The 18,590-nt window shown below is 41.4% G+C and overlaps 1 protein-coding gene across 2 annotated transcripts in view; it reads right to left on the bottom strand.

The window, feature by feature from the left end:
• Positions 1–14,123, bottom strand: part of MC2R (melanocortin 2 receptor) — a 32,381-nt gene extending 18,258 nt beyond the window's left edge. Inside the window, exon 1 of one of the 2 annotated variants that reach the window (XM_075589044.1) lies at positions 14,023–14,123. The gene's annotated coding sequence lies outside the window, so the exon portion shown is untranslated. The remainder of the gene's footprint in view (positions 1–14,022) is intronic. The other variant, XM_075589045.1, reaches the window with a different exon arrangement.
• Between the last annotated feature and the right edge of the window lie 4,467 nt (positions 14,124–18,590).

The following is an 18,590-nucleotide window of genomic DNA, read 5'->3' as shown; positions in this document are numbered from 1 at the left end:
ATATGGATCAACGGATGCTAGATATGGATCAACGGATGCAACATATGCATCAATGGATGGATCGACAGATGGAGAAGATAGAGGCTGACATAGCGGGTATACATCATTTGCTCGGTGTTCATGCCCCTGTTTACCCGACGCCGGAGCAGGAGGGTGGCATGGATGTGATGAATGGGAGCATCGACACCCTTCCATCACCAAGCACACCCCCTCAACCAGAAGATGTAGTGTACCTGTATGCCGTTGAGGAGGACATGACAACCCAGTCAAGACAACGCCAGGAGACAACACAGTAACCAAGACAGGAGGAAAGCTTCCTCCCAGACAACCTACCCTCGCCCGTCGCCTCAAGCACACCCACTCGCAGAAGACCTACATTCGCTCGCATCGATACGGTGCCCGACATCAGCCTGTGCGATATGCCACCGGCGCTCAGGGAGAAGTATAGGGTGATGAGTGCTAGTGCACCCCACAAGTAGGCCTTGTTACTTTTTAAGCACCATGTGCCCTACTCGTTGTACTGCAACTGGGCCTTCAGAGTGAACTACGAAGGAAATCGCGTAAAAAAGGTGCTTCCTGCCAATTTAAGAAAGACCATTCAGGAGGAATTGCGGCGCTTTTATACAATTACAGATCCTGTAATGAAAGGTGTTCGAGACTGCATTAATGGCGTTTTGCACCATGCAAGGAATCGGCCATGGAAGGACAATCTGGAGGACTTTCTGGTTTAATCACGGGTACTGTAAGACCATACTGTTGTGCTGAACTGTACTGTACATGTTTTGACCTGCTGTACTTAAAAAAAAGAGATGTTGTTGTGTGTTTTAACTTGTATTTATACAGAAATTTTTTAACTTGCTGTACACACACACACAGGACCTGCACAATTCCAGTCCCTGAGGGCCGCAAACAGACCCGGTTTTCAAGGTTGTCCTGAAAACCGGGCCTATTTGCTGCCCTCGAGGACTGTAGTGGTGCAGGCCTGACTGACTGTTTTGCACATCATCCCACTGTACTGTATATGTTTCTTTAATAAAGGAGATGTTGCATTTTGTATACTGTATTTTATGAATAAAGTTTTTTTTAATCACAGGTAAGACCATACTGTTGTGCTGAACTGTCATGTACGGTACTGTACATGTTTTAACCTTCTGTATTTAAATAAAGGAGATGTTGTGTGTTTTAACTTGTATTAATAAAAAAATGTTTGTAAGTTTTAACTTGAATTTATACAGAAATGTTTTAACTTGCTGTACACACACACACACACACAGGACATGTACAATTCCAGTCCCTGAGGGCCGCAAACAGACCAGGTTTTCAATGTTGTCCTGAAAACCTATCCTGTTTGCTGCCCTTGAGGACTGTACTGGTGCAGGCTTGACTGACTGTTTTGCACACCATCCCACTGTATTCTGTATGTTTTGACTTGCCGTTCTTTAATAAAGGAGATGTTGCGTTTTGTATATTTTATGAATAAAGAATTTGTTTTTATAACATGTGACTGTAAACCATACTGACTGACTGTAAATGTTTTTTCTTTCTGTACAGAAATGTTTCCACTAGCAGTAAACCATACACCTGTTGATGTTTTGAATTGCTGTGCACTTAAAATGTTTCTACATTGTACAGTATTTGTAAATAAATGTTTTTGTACTTACTACACCAATAAAAGAACATGTTGATTTGTTTTACATTGTTCCATTGGCTCCTTTGCTACTGTAACAAAATACAGTGTTTCTAGAATGTACACTACTGTCCAGGCATACTGTACTGTATACTGTAGGCATGCTCAGTACAAGAGTATTTAAAACTGCCTCAATCTATGAGAATCCTGGAAGTCTTCCATGTTTCTTTGTTAAAACCTGTTTTTCAAAGTTCTCAGTTTCCTGACATCTCACCCAAACCTCTACCTGTCATCGTACAGGGTAAAGAAGAATTTGAAACTCAATCCATAATCGATTCCAGATACTCCAGAGGAGTTGTTCAATTCCTCGTAAACTGTAAAGGCTTTGGACTGGAGGAACACTCATGGGTACCTCTTCATCAGATTCATGCGCCCAGCTTGTTGAGGCAGTTCCACACCAGGTTCCCCCCACAAGCCTTATGGGAATCATCCTGAGGATGATCCTCAAGGGGGGGTACTGTAAGGAATCAGGAAACATGTCCTTTGCAATGTGTTCCCTCCTTTCCTGCTGCTTCACAGACCTCTGCTCTGGCACTAGCGCGTGCGCACCCCCTGCTCTTTTTACAGAGCGCTCGTGCACACGCAGCTCTTCTATGCTGCCGCAGAGCTTAGCTCCACCACCTCAGATGTGCCACTCTTCTCTCTCACGTGACACGCTCACGTGACGCCGTGCGCCGCTCCCCAGCTGCGTGGCAAGCTTGTCTAATGCTCACTTACCTCCTGCAGCCTATCCTAGCCTCCACAGAGGCCGTGCCTCAGCTCTGCCTCCCTAGCTATTGGTTCCTGTTCCTGTTAAATACCCTGCTCTCACTTCCAAGCTTTGCTGAGCCTAACTGGTTGTAGCCTTGAGCTCCTGCATTTGTTGTGCCTTGCACCTGTCTTGTTTCTATTGTAGTTTGTATTCCACATGTACCACACCGGCTTGACTTCTGAATCCCTCTGGACTTTGACCCCAGCTTACCCTCGACTCTGCGTACCTCTCCAACCCAGACCACGGCTATATGGACTTCTATCATTCTGACCTCTCCAACTCCAGACCACGGCTTAATGGACTTTGACAATTCTGACCTCTCCATCCCAAGACCTAGGCAAGTATCTGGACTAACCCGCTCTCTCCAACCCAGACCTGGCTATATTGACAATCCGCCTGCCAGGCACGGTTCTGCTGCTGTGGGTGCGTGGTTCTATACTTCCCCACCTCAGTACCGGGGTCCTGTCTTGCTCGTGGGCAGCGCAAGTGTAACACTCGGATTGGAAATAGTCGAGCGCAGAATCAGGGCCGGGAATTAAATCGATTCTGTGCCAAGGGCAATCGGTAATGTCATCCAGAAACTGTTGTGGGTTAAAGTTTCTAATAGTTCTAGTGAGGAGAACTTTAGGGCCTGATTGGGGCGGTTAAATTTTCCTTACACAGCACACTATTGCATGGTCACTGAAAATGTCAGGAAGGATGTCAGAGGATTGGATTCTGCTGGGATTTGAGGAGAGAATCCAGTCTAGCAAGGAATGGTTGCATGATTTATGGTTTGTCCGTGTGGGTTGGGAAATGAGTTGCGAGAGGTTAAGCGACTTGTATATAGAAATAGAACAAAGTTCCTTTAGTCGGCGCTACCAGATTATGGTAAACAGAGTAGTTCAGTGAACCACTGAAGTGGTATTCACAATGATCTGTGTGTAAACTTGCTTGTAGAAGGACTAATCAAATGCGTAGTGGAGTAAATGTGACAATATGTAAAACACAAAGGCAATGCTCATAGTAGGGGAGGGATATGTGATGTCCTGGTAGGTATTACAAATGGCTGAATGATGGCAGACCCTTCCGGGTACTCCTCCTAGTGGTCCCCCTCCCTAGAGCATGAAAGTCTCTGTGATGTCACTGCTACTATTCTCCCATAAAGGCATCAATAATGGGGAGTAAAGTGCTTACATTTGCTTTGCTGGTCTTCCTTCCTTGGCGTGCCTCACGTGATTGAGGGAAACAGGTGATCCAGTGTAGAGGAAAAAACGGAGCACATGGTTTGAATAAAGGTGTAGGGGCTACAGTGTGTGGCTAAATAAAAGGTCTTTAATGAAGTAAGGACAACATGAAGTAGACAGGATGACAAACTGTTACGCGTTTCACGCTAATGAGCACTTTGTCAGAGAGTATACAGTCCTATACTGAGTATTCATCTTTGTAGTTTTTTTCTCCAACCGGAAGTGACGTATCGACTCAAAGCCCTAACATGATTGGGTGAGCAATATACACTGGCGACACACTTTATTCGAGCTCGGCTAGTCCCACGAATTCGGGTATACCCGGGTGTATTGAGGTTTGTGACTGTTTTCTGCCCGAGTGCATTGAGGTATTTTCCGGCAGGGATTGAAGCATTTTATTCCCGCTGGCTGCAATACTGCACAGTACATATATATATACTGCATTACAATTCATGAATTTATGCCATCTGGTAGACACGCGAAGCATTGCAGCCTATTAAATCCTAATCATTATCATTTAACAGATCAGCCGCCCGTCAGCCAGGCATGAACCCAGGCTGGAAAGGCAAATGCAACGGGGCTTGTCAGAGGTGAGGAGCGGCGCATTCCAGGTATCTGCCAGGTACATACCGGGTATTTGCTCGAATAAAGTGTGTCGGTGCAGTAGTAGGCAAATGCCTCTCTATGCAAATCTGTGGCTAACTACGGTTGGGGGGAAAGGACAAACTACGCAGACAATATGTAAAGACGGACACTAAGGACAGCCTATACCATAAAGAAAATAATAATAAAAGTAAGTGAGTAAGTTTAAAAACAACCTTCCACAGAGGTATAACAACAATGAAATAGGCTTGCTAGAGTAGATAATTATGATGAGATGCAAGACATATGTTAATATCTAATCAAAGAAAGTATAAACAAATGACACCATAATGATATGCAAATCAGGGACAAATGCAAATAGGAGAAAGACATAAATGCAAAAATTGTTCTTCACATAAAGAGATATAATATTCTGGTACACAATACATGTAATAGGGTTGTCTGTCATCATACAGTACCTCTATAGTATACATGTATTATAATCTCACAAGGGAAGGGGGGGGGGAAGGAAAGGTGGGGGGGAGAAAGGGAAAGGAAGGAGGAATGAGAAGAACAATGATGACAAGGAAATAAACACATTTTTGTTATTGACTTTTTTTTAAAAGTCTAATCGATTGGCCTCAAAGGCCCGCATATGAGCTGTATGTATATCTCGATTACAGTAACCTCTGTCTCTAAACTGTGCATGCAAACCTCAGTCTGCCTATGAAAGGTCTCATCTGTAGAGCATATTCGTCACAATCTGAGGTATTGACCTGTCGGAATACCGCGCAGTAGCGACCTCGGGTGGCTGCTGTTGGCTCTTAGCAGGGAATTGCGGGAGTGTGGTTTGCGGAAAATGTCTGTTTGTATAGTACAATTAATGTCAATGTATAAATGTAGATCCAAATAACTAATATGATTAGTATGATATAAGGATGTAAATTTCAAATGGTAAATATTATGATTCAAGTAGTCAAAGAAATGTCATAACATCTCAGAGTCTCCCTCCCAAATTAGTAATAAGTCGTCAATATACAGTAGCGACGATAAAAGATAATGTGTTTACGGAAAGGATTGGTGTCATCGAAAATGTGGCTAGAAATGTGGCCCATGAAGAGGTTAGCATAGGAGGGTACAAAAGATGTGCCCATAGCTGTGCCTTATTTTTGTAAGTAATAATGTGTGTCAAATAAGAAATAGTTGTGTTGTAATAAAAAACGAATGGCATCTAATATAAAAGTGATTTGTGGAGTGTGCAAATTAAATAGATTAAGAAAGTGAGTGACGGCCTTGATGCCTAACTGGTGACTAATAATTGTATATAACGAAGTAACATCTAAAGTGACTCTACTGTACCTGTGAGACCAAGAAATATCTTTAATACAGGCAGTCCTCGTTTTACAACGCTTCGCTTTACAACGAATGGCTTATCCAACGCTATGCAATGCATACCTATATTCATTTTTACAACGCCAAAATGGCTTATCCAACGCTCTTACGACGCTTTGCAATGTTGTGTATGTGTGTATATAATGTACACATTCACATAAACAACTTTGCAAAGCGTCGTAAGAGCGTATATATATAATATTATACTATATAATATTATATTATACTATATAATATATTATTTATTATGTTTTATTATATATATAATACAGTATATACACTATATAATTTATGTGTGTGCTGCATATCTTATTGCCTGCATAAAATATTTGGTGTATTTTAGTTTTAAAAATGCCTTCAGGAACGGAACCTTTCATTTAAACAGTGTTCCTATGGGAAAACGTGTTTCGCTTTACAACGCCATTTTGAGTAACGCATTGTGTCGGATAACCGAGGACTGTCTGTAATTGACAATAAGTGTGAAGAATCTCGTAAGTAGGAAGAGAGAGCTCTAACCAACGGCTGTAAATCAAAATCCACGTACCTAGATACACCATCTCCCAAAGATCCAATACTCAAAATAATTGGTCTGCCAGGAGGACAGACCAGAGACTTATGGATCTTTGGGAGATGGTGAAAAATAGGCACAGTGGGATGAGGGTTAAACAAATATTGTGACTCTTGATCTGATAATACCCGCAATTCCGTGCCCAGATCCACCAAAGCGAGGAGTTCCAACAAATAAGTATTTGTAGGATCTCTCTCCAATCTACAGTAAGCTGTAAGAACATTGAGTTGTCTCATGGCCTCATTGTAATAGTCGTTTATATGCATAACAACGACTGCGCCGCCTTTGTCTGCACTTTTTATTATTATGCTTTCATTATTTTTTAGATCATACAGGATCTTACGTTGATCTATTGAAAGGTTGTCACGTCCTATATTGGAGGATATGTGATCTCCAGCCAAATGCTGGAGGTCACGATCCACCAATTTCTCAAAAGTTTCCAAATGAGGCCCCTTAATGTAGGTTGGACAAAAAATGGATTTGTTTCTAAACCCAGGTGATTTACTGTAAGTGAGAAATAGAGAGGGATAATTAAGTACAAAGTTATCCCCATGAGTGTCCCCATGTTCAGCAAAAAGATCATTAAGGTCCTGCATAGCAGTGAAATCTCTTAAGTCTAATGTATGCTCACTGATGTAGTCCGGTGAAAGACCCGGACTGGAAGAGTCCGAGCCTGTCACCGGAGAATCATCAAGTGGCTCAGTACATCTAGACATGAAGAATTTCTTAAGAGAAAGTTTTCTAACAAATCTTTGTACAGTAAATCAATTACTGTGGAGAAAAGTTGGAAACTATCGTTGGGAGCGAAATTAAGGCCCTTATTTAACAAATTTATTTCTAACAGACTTAGCTCCACCCCTGAGATGTTAATGACGTTATCAGTATCGATTTTTACAAGTTCATCTTTCTTTTTTTCTGAGTTTTTTCTTTTGAGCGAACGCCTAGTTGTTTTAAGTGTTTTTTTTAACCCTTTGACTCATAAGAGATAGCTGACTCATATCGCCGTGGCAATGAAAGTGTGGACTGTGTGTCTGTCTTTTTTTTATCCCGCTGATGTCTGTCATAATCTTCATCTCTAGAGAAGGATACTGTTTGTTGATGGCTTTCATTGTCCGTAGTGTCGGATATACTGGAAGCCTCAGAATATTTATTTTTTAATATAGATTTCTCGGTGTAAATTTAATTGTATTAGAACATGTATACTATAGAGGTATGTTGACAGACAACCCTATTACATGTATTGTTGTGCACCAGAATATTATATCTCTTTATGTGAAGACCAATTTTTGCATTTATGTCTTTCTCCTATTTGCATTTGTCACTGATTTGCATATCATTATGGTATGATTTGTTTATGTCCATATACTTTCTTTGATTAGATATTAACATATGTCTTGCATCTCATCATAATGATCTACTCTAGCAAGCCTATTTAAATTTTTTATACCTCTCTAGAAGGTGGTTTTTAAACTTACTCTTTAATTGTTATTTTCTTTATGTATAGGCTGTCCTTAGTGTCCGTCTTTACATACAGTATTGTCTGTGTAGTTTGTCTTTTCCCCCCACCCGTATTTAGCCACAGATTTGAATAGAGAGGCATTTGCCTACTATATTGCTCACCCACTCATGTTAGGGCTTTGAGCCGATACGTCACTTCCGGTTGGGGGAAAAAACTACTAAGATGGATACTCAGTATAGGACTGTATACTCTGTGACAAAACGCTCATTAGCATGAAACGCGTAAGAGTTTGTCATCCTGTCTACTTCATGTTGTCCTTACTTCATTAAAGACCTTTTATTTAGTCACACGCTGTAGTCCCTACACCTTTATTCAAACCCTGTGCAAGGCTGTGCTCCGTTTTTTCCTCTCCACTGGATCACCTGGTTAAGCGACTTGATTTGTATCTGGATTTCGTGGTTTTTAGGGTCAAGCCAATTGAAGTTGACATCCCCTAAGAACTAGCAGATCACTCTTCTTATTCAGAGAGGAAATGGAGCCAAGAAACTGGATGATATCAGTCAGGGATTGTAGAGGGGCTTTAGGGGGCAGTAGATGCCAGCAAACAAGATGGGCTTAGAAAAGAGGAGAACGTTTCTGCCAACTAGGATTTCAAAGAGGGTGGGCTTGGGAGGCAATTTAACAGTGAAAATTGAAAGGTGTCTGCAATATAAAATAACACTGCTCCTCCTCTCTTTGATCTATCTCTCCTAGAAATTGAGTATCCCTGAATGGCGATATTTGCATCAGGAGTTGTAGGGGTTAACCATGTTTCTGTGAGAATGATGCCTTTTGGTTTATGCATAAGTCACCATGCTCTTAGTTCATCCAGTTTGGGCAGCAGGCTCCGGATATTTATATGGGCTACAGATAGACCTTTTGGAATTTGAAGGGGGTAGTCTCAGGGGTATGGGACAGAGTTGAAATGGTAAGCCTGGGTTAGGTTCAATATCACCTGCTAAAGAGAGTAATAGTATGAGTAGAAATTTAAGTAGTTGTTTGAAAGTTGTATATTTGTGGTGTTTGCCATTAGAGTGAGCGGTAGTTGGTGTGCTGGTTTTTAGAGTTCTCCACCAACATTCAGTAGATAGTGCAAGGCTTTTGAGTAGTTCAGGGTGTATGGTGATATTGGGTGTGGGACAAGAGGGAGGAGTTTGTAGTGGATAGAGGGAGTAACATTTCCATGAGGCCACGAGAAAGAACAAAGTTGAGGTATATACCAGGTTCATTATGCCAGAGGTAGGTAATGCAGCATGGAGCTGTTGTGAGCCAAGTGTGTGCAGACTAAACTGCAGGGGTGTGCCTTTTCCTTGTCAAATGTTTTGCTGCATTGCAATGCTAGGGCCTATTCAGGGTTTGAAGTGGGCTGAGTGGGTGTGGTAGGTAGTTGTGTGCAGTCAGTGTTGGGAGAGGCTTCAGTAAAATAAGGTGTAATGGGGGGGTGTTAAATTGTGCAGGCTAACAAGCATGAGATCATAGAGTAGTCAGAGTAGCTTACTGTTTGTTGCCTTGAGTAGAAGAGTTTGCAGTAGGTCCAGTCCCTAGTCACCTCTAGTCAAACTATAGTCTAACTATATATTCCCACTTAAAAGGCTCACTTTAAATGCCACACTCTAAAATGCCAATGCAATCTCCGCCAGTGCAGGGGGTGATGTTACATTTATACATCTAAAGCAATCACATGACCCCCCCCCCCTCCCTCCTCAATAAATCAGCCTGATACAACTTGGTCAATTAGCAGCACAGTTAAATATATATTCCTTGTAGATCAGTCCTCAGTTTATTAAAATCTGCCTTTCTAAAGTTTAAGGTCTTTGTTGAACCCAAGTAATCTGTTTTTGATCATTTATTTCAAATGAGACCATGTTATGATCACTGTTAACCAAATGTTGCAGGACTTGAATATTTGCTATTACTTCTACATTGCTTAATATTACCAAATCAAGTACTGTACCTCTCCTGGTTGGTTCCTCAATAATTTGGGTCATATAATTGTCTTTAAGTACCCACAAAAACCTGTTTCCTTTTGCTGTAATGCTAATCTCATTGCCCCAGACTACAGTATGTCTGGATAATTAAAATCACCCATTATGCAGTCATGACCTAGTTTTGATGCCTTCTCCATTTGCAAAAGTATTTTAGCTTCCTCAATCTCACTGATTGGTTTATAGCATATTGCTAATTTCTATCCACAAGGTCTCTACATTTTCATAATTCCCTTCATAAACATCTTCCCTTATAATAGGTTTTAGATCCGGTTTAACATATAAGCATACTCCACCTCCTCTTCTATTTGCTCGATCCTTGCTAAAAAAGGAATAACCCTCTAAATGAACTGCCCAGTCATGCGTTTCATCCCACCATGTTTCAGTAATGCCTATGATATCATACGGCTCCCTTGTAGCTATTAATTCAAGCTTCCCCATTTTATCTGTCAGGCTTCTTGCATTAGCAAGCATGCATTTAAGTTGTTTTTTTTTCAGCCTGTACGATTATCTTATCTTCTCCTTCCTTTCTGCACCGTTGTGGTTTAGTCTTTAGAAGTTTTCTAGTACTATCTGTATTTACTATTAGTTTCTCGCTGCTTGTCAAGCTCACACTTGCTCCCATTCTACCTCCATAACCCCTTGTTTCCTCATCTATTCTATTTAGTTCTTTATCTATTTCTTTCCCCTCCCCCCTGCATCCTAGTTTAAAATCTACTCCAACCTTTTCACCATTCTTCCCCCTTGGAATCTTGGAATGTATCTGTGACTGAAGCCTATCCCTCCCCCTGTGCAGTATGCAATTTATGACTTAAGGTATTTAAATGGTCCCTGAATGTTAGTGATGTAAGAGTATGTGTGAGTATGTGTGTGTGTTTGTCTATGTGTGTAAATATACATTTTTAAAGCACCCACAGTGTATACAGTACTTTTCAAAAGTTGTGTATGGAGTGGGAGTGTATACCAATGGTGTTGGTGGGTGTAGAAATGTAAGAGGGTGTTGCATTACTATTAGTGTCTGTCCCTCTTTTTATATAGGGATACAATTACATTGTACATTTGTATGTGTAAGAAACAGCTGTGTGTGCATTCATATAACGCTGTGTGTGCATTCATATACACTGTTTTTAAGTAAAAACCTCTCTTGCTTTATCCATTGTAACACTGCCGGAAGAAGAGATTAGTGTATCTCGAAAGCTCGCATAAATAAAAACATTTTGTTAGCCACAGAACGGTATCGTCTATTCATTTTGATTAATACGCTCGACTAACATGGTACAGATATCTATCTCTGTCTGTCTGTCTATAATAAAATATATTTGCTATATGCAATACGGTGGAGGTTTCTTGTTGCCTTTTTCAACCACCATAACCTAAAATGTGTGTGTGTATATATATATATATATATATATATATATATATATATATAAAACAAAATGGGGCAGCCGGCACTCCCAATACCAAAAACAGTATGCGGTGCATGTCCTATACCAATAGTAAGAGAAAAGTAATTCACTCCAGCAGGAGCAGACACAAGACAGCACTCAAAGGTAAGTAGGAAAACTTGTATTGAAAAATAAACATAGCACAAACATGTTTGTGCTATGTTTATTTCCTGCTGGAGTGGATTCTCTCTCTCTCTCTCTCTCTCTCTCTCTCTCTCTCTCTCTCTCTCGCTCTCTCTCTCTCTCTCTCTCTCTCTCTCTCTCTTTCGCTCTCTCTCTCTCACTCTCTCGCTCTCTCTCTCTCTCTCTCGCTCTCTCTCTCTCTCTTGCTCTCTCGCTGTCTCTCTCTCTCGCTGTCTCTCTCTCTCTCTCTCTCTCTCTCTCTCATAATTATTATTTTTTAAAGTTATGGTGGGTGATTTTTTTTTATATATATACATATATAATACTACACCAACACACAAAAAAGATACCGCAATCAATTCCGTACAATAACTGATATCATGAACCAGGCATACCTTAAAGATATAACAGTACTGGCTGTGCTACGGGGAAACATTTACATTCAGTTTTTTCTGTTTATAGTACTATCTCTGGGGGTTATGCTCATGCTTGTGGGGTTTTTGTAGTATACATTTGGTCTGATGAGCTCATCTAGTTCTATTATTTGTCTTTATGACTGCCTGGTCGTGATTCCATGGGGGACCCTCATGCAATCTTCACTTTAGTGAGTGTCCCTAGTCAGTAGCTTTTGTGAGCACTTTACTTTTCAGTCCTTAGAGTATATTATTTAAGATTGAATCCATGTATTTTATTATTAAGTGTGTTTTATTAGATGTGTTTGAATCAAATTATTTTGTATGATTTGACATACTGTCCCGGCAGAGCTTAGTCTTACAAAAGACGCGAGCTGGCCGGGATCGCAGCGGCCTAGCCGCGGGACCATTCTCCGGTTTAAAACCGGAGTTTCCCGCGCTTCAATAGATAAGCGCTATGGCGCTTACTATTGAAAGCGCCCGAGGCGCAGGAAAAAACGGCCGAAACCCGGCCAGGTTTCGGCCGGAGACAGCCGCGCGGCGCACGCGTTTTTTTTAAAACGCGGTGCTGGCCGAGTTAGATTAAACTTTGTCGCCACTGTACAGTTAATTGTTTATTTTTTTCATGTTATATTTGAGGTCTTTTTAGTGGGATTCTTTGTCTATTGTGTTTCCATTTATTGCTCAGTGTGAAAAAAGAAGCCAATTTGAGAATTATTTAAAAAGAAAAGTTTAGAAAAACAAAATTGGATCAACAAGACCCAGAGAGTATTTTTGTGTAAAGTTCCTATGTACAGGTGTAGAAAGTGTCATAACTGCCGCTTGCACATTATGGTTGGAAATTCTGAATTATTCTGTGTTATAATGCATACAGCAAATAAAAATATCACTTGTCTCAGTCAGGTCTGAAATCCAGCTTTACGCCATTATCTCTTAGTATACAATGTTTCCATTTCAACGAAGGATTCTGGAAAATGACATGCAAAGGAACACGCAGTGGTGCACTTTGCTTCAAATTCATTTTAACATGGATACCTGTAAGTTTATGTGTGTTATATTACTTAGCTTTTCAGCACAGGCTGGGTTAAAGAAGTGCATAGCCTGTAAACCTACTCACAGACAGTTGTTTCGATCTTTTGGGTCTCATCATTGTAAGGATAGTTGTACTGGCTTTGTAATTTGAAGCTGGGATACAGTAGGTTTCAACAACACATTAAACAAGTTACAGTATGGTGGGTAAAAAAGTGATTGAATCCTTAGCTTCAGTGGAAGTATTGTATGCTAAGCGATAGTGGGGAAAAGCAACATTGCAGACCTGTTTCAGATGTGAATACAGTATGCTCAAAAGTGTGATTTTAACTTGCTGTATCCTGAACGGGGCAGGGATTTTGTGTCACTTTTTTACCCACCATAACTTATTTAATGGGTGTTATAATGCAATATTCTGCATAATCAGTAGGTAAAATAAAGCTTGCTACAGTACATATGTATGTTAAAGTTGGGGCTCACAGGCACTCCATTGAATATATATAAATGAGAGAATTAAATCTACCAATTCATACTAAAATATGTTGATAAAAGACAATAAGTAGTTCTAATGAACCAATTGAAGCTGCTAACATGTATAATTAAATATTGGTCTCTTAAAATACATGGTAAATATAATCTGTTTTATTTGTAAGTGTAATATACTGTACATGATCAACTTGCAACCCTCTCTGAAATGTTTTTTTTTTTAATATGGATAAGGGAATGTGTGCAAAAAAATATTTGTGAGATATTGTAATATTTACAGGACATGATTTCTTATGATTTTCTTAGTATTGATAAAAATTACTTAATTTACTTAGTAAAAATAATCTCTAGGAAATTACATGTGTTTTTTGTAACTATACACAACAATGTACAAGTAATAAGGAAAATGCTCTGTTCATGATTAAAGCAATATTCAACGCAATAGTTATAACAATATCTATTACGATTTAATATATATATTTAAATATGTATGTTTAGTGACATGATAAAATCATATTCCATTGCATTAGTAATCTGTAACTAAAAAAGAATACATAAACACAGGTTATGATGCCTGTTTTATCACACAATACAGCTCATACAGTAGCAAATAAACTTCACAAACAACTTTTATGCTGGACCCATAAAAGACAGAAAACATGTACTGTAGCTTTTTTTAAATCATAATTATTACTAGAAACTTTTAAGGATTATCATTTGCAAAGAACTCAAAGGACATAAATATAGTAAAAATAAATATCTTAGTTATCATTTTGAAAGGCAGAAGATAAATACGCTATTTTTATGTTAGGCATGTTAATAAGAAGTCATTCTTACCTTAAATCTTAGAAAACGTAATGTATTGTAATAATGTTACTCTTTTGAGAGCAAAATCTCTGGTCAAAAGAAAGGACTCAACTCACTGTAGTCATTGCGTAAGAGAACTGAAAGAACATTTAATCAAGGAGAAAGTCTCATATCTTGTTATTAAAACCTTGACTAAATGTCACTTTAGATAAATGTTTGACAAGGAACTTTGGGCAGTATCTGATCTCATTTCAGCAAAATAAACATGCATTCTGAAAATGCTTAAGAAAAAGTGACATCCTTTTAAAGTAACAGTAAGTGAAGCAGAACTCAATCATGGACCATACAATGCTTGGCATAAATAAAATCTCGTATGATATGACACTAAATATACTGCAAGCTTGTGTAAACATTTATAGATATAGTACATTAACAAGGATAAACAGATTAAGATGGAAATGTCTGCTCTATTTGCTTAAAAAGCAGTTACAGTAATGTTTCAATGTGCGAAGCAGTATTACATAGCAATTTATGTACAGTAAATACAAATACAGGCATACCCCTGTTTAAGGACACTCACTTTAAGTACACTCGCGAGTAAGTACATATCGCTCAATAGGCAAACGGCAGCTCGCGCATGCGCCTGTCAGCACGTCCTGAACAGCAATACCGGCTCCCTACCTGCACCGAAGCTGTGGGCAAGCGGGGAGACTATAGATCTTGTTACAAATGTGTTATTTACATCAGTTATGCACGTATATGACGATTGCAGTACAGTACATGCATCAATAAGTGGGGAAAAGGTGGTGCTTCACTTTAAGTACATTTTCACTTTACATACATGCTCCGGTCCCATTGCGTACGTTAATGCGGGGTATGCCTGTAAACACTTTATCAAATAAAGATTAGAACAAGTGTAGTAGAGTAGTCGTCCACACCTCTGGGGGGTGCTTATACAGCTCCTCAGATTGATATGCGGAGGTGCGGCAGCCATGTTAGGACTGGGAGGAACTGGAGACAGGATATACTCTGCTGCAGGCAGGATATCCTCTAGAACTGTTAGGGGCAAGGTCAGAGCTGACTGAGCCCTCACAGCAGAAGGTACTGTCCTGGGAGCCAGTAAGGCTGCCTGGGGCTAGGACAGAGAAACCCCATAGGCCACAGTTAGTCCCTAATCATCGTAGAGGAGTGTTGTAGGGCTGGCCATAGGTCAGGGACTTTGCCTATTAGCCTGATTGTCAGCAGAGCAGGACAGATTGCAGGGGAGAATCCCCAGGCCTGGAGGAACAACAATGTGGCTGCCGGAAGTAAGGAGAGAAGGAACATTGTATTGGGAGATCAGGGATGCGGCTTTTCTCCTGAGAGGCATACCCCATTGTACAAACCAGTACAAACCAGGAAGGTACCCACATGCTCCACCGATACACAAGGGAGGGTAGCGCTGCCCTCATACACACATTTGGTATTGCATTGGCGGACATCTTGGTCTCTTAGCTGCCCAAGGGATAGTGTGCCATCAGGACAAGAAGAGGTGTGGTTTCCTCCTGGGGATAGGAGAAAGGCGTTTTATCGCTATTGTTACTGTGTTGTAATATGCAAATGCATGGTACAATACCCTGTTGGTAAAAGTTTATACTGTTATGCTATTGTGTGGTGTTTGTTCACTGGACAAGTTCCTGTGAGGGACTATCTCGTCTATGGTGGGAGCCTCACAGGTGGAGGCGCTGCACTCTGAACCCCAAGCTCCCTATAAGCGGAGGTTCAGCCTCCTGTCGCCAAAACAGGTTAGCAACCTTTACACCAGAGTACCTGCAGATTCCCTCAGGGAGGGGACAGGGGTGTTACACAAGTATCATAGGTTCTGTCAAGATCCTTTCATCGCCTCTACATTGTCACGCTGTGCAGCCCGCAGACCAGACTAGTCCCCTGTACTGAGGTGGGATGTAGAGTATATGCACTGACAGCAGAGGGGGCGTGTCTGGGATGTGGAGTAGTAGTGTAGCCAGGCCTGGATGTAGATAAAGAATGGTCGAGTACTTGCCGAGTCCGAGGATATAGAAAGTTCCGTAGTCAAAATCCGTAGCAGAGTTCGAGGATCTTAGAGGTTAGAGTAGTCTGTAGGAAAGCCGAGTTCAGGAGCCAGAGGGGGTATTCAGACTAGCCGGGACAGTAGCTGTAAGGAATAAACACAAAGAGAGCACGACACAGGTTCCAGGCAACACAGGTAGCAAGGAGCTATGCAGAGCAAGGAAGTGAAGGCAAAGCAGGATATTTACAGTGACAGTGACCAATCTGGATGAGGGGTATGGAGGAGGCGTGTCGAGGAGCTGCTCGTGAGTGGCTGAGAGACCAGGAAGTAGTAGAGCACAGCTGAGAGTCTTTAACACCAGTGCCAGAATCCAAGATGGCGGCGGCAGAGTTCAAGGTATGCACTGGGCGGCGGCATGGGTAGCGACGGGGAACAGGGGCAGCAGCCGCTGCAGTACTGGTAGTGGGTAAGGAGGGGTCACGCCGCAAGGGACGTGGCCCCCGATTCCTTACAGTACTCCCCCCCCCTTCAGGATAGACCTCAGGACGATCCATCCAAGGCTTCTATGGAAATTTCTTGTGGAAGCGATTGAGTAGAGCTGGAGCATGAATGTCTTCCCTTGATATCCAGAAATGCTGTTCTGGACCATAGCCCTTCCAATGTACAAGGAACTGTACTTTTCCCCTGGATATACAGGAATCCACAATGGATTGTACCTCGAATTCAGAGTGTCTTTGGACTGTAACAGGGTTGGGTTTACGGGCTTTTGCAGGGAAGCGATTGCTCTGAACGAAAGGCTTGAGCAGGGATACATGGAACGCATTGGGAATGTTCATGGATGAAGGCAACTGTAAGCGAACCGTGACAGGATTGATTTGTTCCTAAATCAAGAAAGGCCCCAAAAACCTAGGCGCCAATTTCGGGGTAGGAGTCTTCAGTCTTATATTCTTTGCTGATAGCCAGACTCGGTCCCCTGGCTTGTAATTGGGAGCCTGTTGACGACGACGATCTGCTTGAGATTTGAACCTCTGAGCTGCCCTAAGGAGTGCGGATTGGATCTTGATCCATGAGTTCTGTAGCATGGTTACCTGTTCATCGACTGCTGGCACTCCTGAGGGAGTGTTGGAGATTGGAAGCCAACTTGGATGAAAGCCGTAATTCACGAAAAACGGAAATTCTTGCGTAGATTCATTACGGAAAGAATTGGAAGCAAATTCCGCCCATGGTAACAGATCAACCCAATTATTTTGGGTATCAGAAATAAAGCATCGTAGATACTGTTCAAGGCTCTGATTAAGTCTCAGTTTGCCCATCAGTTTGGGGATGATAGCCTGAAGAGAAAGATAAGGCCATACCAAGCCTCTTGCAGAAAGCACGCCAAAATCTTGATATAAATTGCGATCCTCGGTCAAACTATGGACGTAGGGATCCCGTGGATATGAAACACTTCTTTGGTAAAAATATCTGCCAGGGTGGGAGAGGAGGGAAGACCCTTGAGGGGAAGAAAATGGGCCTGTTTCGAAAATCGGTCTACTATGACCAAAATGGTAGTCATACTTCTGGAGGGCGGAAGATCTACAATAAAATCCATTGAAATAAGTGACCATGGATGCTCAGGTACTGTAAGAGGCATGAGTAACCTGGAAGGCTTTTGACGAAGAGTCTTGTTCTGTGCACAAACTGGACAAGCGCTTGTAAATTCGTGAATGAGTTTTGCCATATTAGGCCACCAAAAGGTGCACTTAATGAGATCCAAAGTTCTCTTGAAGCCGGGATGGCCGGCTGACCGGACGGAGTGACCCCATTCCAAGATCTTCTGACGAAACTCTCTCCTCTAGACCACTCAGAATCTGTGACTGGGCTTCTACGATCTTTTCAAGAATATCAAAAGAGTTGGCGGAGACTATGTATTTCGAAGGTAGAATTGTTTCTGGGATTTCTTTGGATTTTTCCTCAGGGGAAAATTGTCTGGACAAGGCATCAGCTTTTATGTTCTTCGTGCCGGGGATGTACAATAGAGTATAATTAAATTTTGGGGAAAAAAAGTGCCCACTGGGCTTGACGAGATCCTAGACGACGTGCACTTTCTATATAGAGAAGATTCTTATGATCTGTCAAAATAGCAATTGGTTCGCGGGAGCCTTCCAGAGGTGTTGCCACTCCTGTAAAGCCATCTTGAGAGCCAGGAGTTCTCTATTGCCGACATCATAGTTCTTTTCAGCAGGGGAGAATTTTTTCGAAAAAAATCCACATGGGTGCAATTTATCTTGAGGGGAGAGTCTCTGGGAGAGAATGGCACCCGCACCACAATCAGAGGCGTCCACGTTTAACGTAAACAGAAGACTAGTATCAGGATGACGAAGGATGGGTGCCGAAACAATAGCTTGCTTCAAGGTTTCAAAGGCGGAGACGGCCTCCGGAGGCGACACAGATGGGTCGACTCCCTTCTTAGTAAGCGCAGTGATTGGAGATTGGTAGAAAAATTCCGGATCAATTTCCTATAGTAATTGGAAAATCCCAGAAAACGCTGAATGGCCTTAAGAGAATTGGGCAGGGGCCAATCTAAAAC

This window comes from Ascaphus truei, chromosome 2, assembly GCF_040206685.1.
Source record: "Ascaphus truei isolate aAscTru1 chromosome 2, aAscTru1.hap1, whole genome shotgun sequence".
Lineage (NCBI taxonomy): Eukaryota > Metazoa > Chordata > Amphibia > Anura > Ascaphidae > Ascaphus > Ascaphus truei.
The sequence above is the reverse complement of the archived record's forward strand: the minus strand, read 5'-3'. Positions and strand labels throughout refer to the sequence as shown.